Consider the following 3403-nt stretch of genomic DNA (forward strand, 5'->3'; position numbering starts at 1 on the left):
GGGACATAATAGCAGAAGAACACAAAGAGGGCCCGCCACCCACAGCCATATAGGTAGATGGCAGGATGCGGGTAAACCTCCTACAAAAGTGGACTAGTGTAGAAAATCCCACTGCCACTCACCCAAGACGTCCAATGGAAGGCGTAGACCCGGACCAGATGAACCACTGCCGCACCATCAAACTCCCCCGGGGGGTACCAGAGGGGTGGAAAAAGGGGAGAGGAGCTCCCCTGGGTCAGTGTAGAAAAGGACTCCGAATTCAGGTGCACCACCAAGAGAGGTACCGCCCGGGCCTACGAGAGGTCACCAGATAGCGCGCCAAAGCCGCGCCCCGAGGTGGGCCGGAGGGGGGGGGGGACAGCGGGGGCGGCAGGCAAAAAGGGGGGGGAAGGAGAGCAAACCGAGGTGGGGAAGGAGCACAGGGAGGGGGGGGGCAACGGGGCCGGGGAAGGCGGATCAAGACCAAAAAGGTGGGGACGAGCACGCGCGCCTGGCTGAGTCACAGGGGGGCCCGACACCACCGTGTACACCGGGATGGGTAAGTTGGGGTGCGGGGGAGCGCTCCCCTCCTAAGGTTGCGGTGAAGACCCTGTAATGTAAATACATGTATATGTATAAGACTGGGAAGCATGTCTAGAGAATAAAAATGGTAAATATATTAGTACACGCCAGGCTGAACAAGAAGCCTGATGTGTAGGCATGGAAATTGCATGAGGGAGAAGCACAGGGGAGAAAGGGAGATGTGGCAATGAGGGGAAACAACAATAGGACACAGAGTGAAAACAAACCAAAAATAATGAGTATGATAAAAGTACATAAAACAAAACAAAGAAGGTGTGTAAGTGACTGAATGAATAACAACAAAGAATGCAGTGTGTGGTCTAGTGAGAAATGTGGAAGTGTATGTAAAAGGGATGTGGTAGAGCAGCAGTGTGAGGTGGGAAAGCAAAAGAAAAAGAGAGAGAAAAAAAAAGAGAAAAAAATGGAAAACAAAGGGAGAAGAGAAAAAGGATGAAAGGGGAACAGGAAATATGGGGAATGTTGCAGTGAAAAAGGAATACAAATGAAAATAAAAATAATAATAAAAATGCTGATAATAATCATGTGACTATAAGTGTATGAGTGATCTATGGGTGTGTGTGCATGTGAATGAAATTATGAAAAGAGGTGAATAAGAGGAGGGTGGGAAAAGAAACTGCAAGGGAAAGGGGCTAGTATGGAAACAAATGAAAAGGTGAAAAAATACCTGTGCTATCTGTAAAGCTCACAGAGGTAAGATGGTCAGATGGTAAAATGGTTGAAGCTGTAGCCTTCCTGTTAAGGAGGGATGTTGAGACACCTATTAAAGGAGGTGCTGACGTCTGTTGAAAAGTAAACGAAGTAGAAGAGTAAGATAATAATGGGGATAACGGGGTGGATGGCAGGTTTGCAGGAAATGGAAAAGGGAGCCAAGGCTCCCACTTACCTTCCTGCAGCCAAAATCTGTCATAACCACCAAACACAGTCGCCGTGGGATCTGAATTTGTCCCAATGAGGCTGGCTGCTTATATAAGGTATATCTTGAACAGGTGAGGGAGTGCACTCCCTCTACACCTGTAGCAACCCCACCCTATGATGCAGTAGGGGGCGGGCCCGGATGGACCCAACCCTGCCCGGGAACCACACCCACCGCTGTGGCAGGTGTAAACATCGCCGAAGATCCCCCCCACCACGCACCCCCCCCCCACCTCACAAGGAAACCCCCCCATCCACGGGAACGCCACACCCACCCCCCCACACGGCCAAACCGTCGCCCCCCCACCCACACCCACCCACCGCGCACGCAGCAATACAGCGCGCCCAGGCCGCCATGAGGCGGCAAGTGGTGGCCTCCCCGGCGTTCCAGAAGGGACTGTTAGGTCCCCGGTGTACCAACTCCATCCTCCTCGTCCAAGGACGGTAATGCGCAGGCACGCAGGTGGTGTGAGCCGCGCGCGGTCACGCGAGGCGTCGGCGCCATGACGCCATCGCGACCCCGCGCGCTCGGCAAGGGCGCGTGCTGGCCGCTAGGGACCTGGGACGCCGCCGGCAGGCGCAGAAACTCCCCCCAGTGGCCAGCGGGAAGAAGGCCACCAGAGAAAAAGCACAAGAACCGGGGCCAGCCCGGATATGTGCAGAGTCCCCGCCTGCCGTGAGGCCCAGGGAAGGAAAAATCTCCTGCTGGCTACCGAACCATGTGCACCCATGGAGCCCCCAGGGGAAAGATGATGATGGAAGGATGCGGATGTGGTGACGGTCCAGGCCCGGAATCCAAGAAATGGACGTCCATGGGGGGTGGTAAAAATCTGAAAAAATATTATTAAAGTATATGTTAAATGCAGATTGCTGTGCGATCATATTTGGGTAAATGCTCCGCATCAGAAACAGATGCAAAGTACATTTGTATCGTGTAAGAAATTAATATACCAAATGGACATATTAGTCTGAAACAAACAAAATAATGTATATAAGAACGGAACAAAGAGATGATAATAAAATCATAACTAAATTGGAGAGCTGAGCATATTGTAAATAAACATACACACTTGGAAAGGGGATCCAAAAGGGGAAAAAACTAACCATATACTGATGGAAACAAAAAACCTTCAAAGAACAAACCGGGGAGGACACAGGACGCAAACATGTAGAATGAGAGGTAGGTCGCCATACCAGGCGGCCATAACTCTCCTGCGTCCTAGATTAAGTTGGTTTTCCCGGATGTAAACCCCTTTCGTGGAGGGAGCAAAGGAGATGGATTCGTTCAGGCCTGGGTACACCGTGGCATGGAATATGAAAATCCCCCTTTGCTCACACTGGGGGAGGGCTTTGTTCCAATCGCCGCCCCTGATCGGTATGTGAACTCGATCAATGGCGGCGAAGGTGGTTTTAAGCATTTTGTAATTGTGTTTAAAAACCACATGCCTGCCAAGGGGCAGGTAACGGTTTCCAGTTTGCATGTTAAATTCGTGCCTGGCTGCACGACGTCAAAATTCTAGTTTAGTCTTGCCAACGTAGAATGCGTTGCATTCACATGACATTAGGTAGACAACTCCGCGGGTCTGCCAGTTAGCGAAATGGTGTGGAAAAAACATCACACCGTTGGGTAATGGGAAGGATTTCTCCTTACGCATAAGGGGACAATGCAAGTACTGGCCGCATGGAGGGGTTCCAAATGCGGGACAGTGTTTCTTTGTGGTGGCCCCTTTAAATTCGCTCTGCACTGGCTTGTCTTTTAAGGACATGGCCCTTTTAAAAGTAATGGAAGGAGAACCAGTAACAAGTTTGTTGGTCTTTGGATACTCATGTTGAACAGATTATCAATGGTGTGTCAAAAAACAATTGAATCAAAAAACCAAATGCATAAATAAATACAACAGACCTAAAG

General features: G+C 50.3%; 1 long non-coding RNA gene across 1 annotated transcript; it reads right to left on the reverse strand.

Annotated features, from left to right (window-relative positions):
* Window positions 1–492: 492 nt before the first annotated feature.
* LOC120944845 lies at window positions 493–1526 on the reverse strand. Its single transcript, XR_005750503.1, has 3 exons — window positions 1466–1526; window positions 1247–1361; window positions 493–589 (listed from the first exon to the last, which is right to left on the reverse strand). It is a non-coding gene; the product is annotated as an uncharacterized LOC120944845 (long non-coding RNA).
* Between the last annotated feature and the right edge of the window lie 1877 nt (window positions 1527–3403).

This window comes from Rana temporaria, chromosome 7 (genome assembly GCF_905171775.1).
Source record: "Rana temporaria chromosome 7, aRanTem1.1, whole genome shotgun sequence".
NCBI classification, from domain to species: Eukaryota; Metazoa; Chordata; class Amphibia; order Anura; family Ranidae; genus Rana; species Rana temporaria.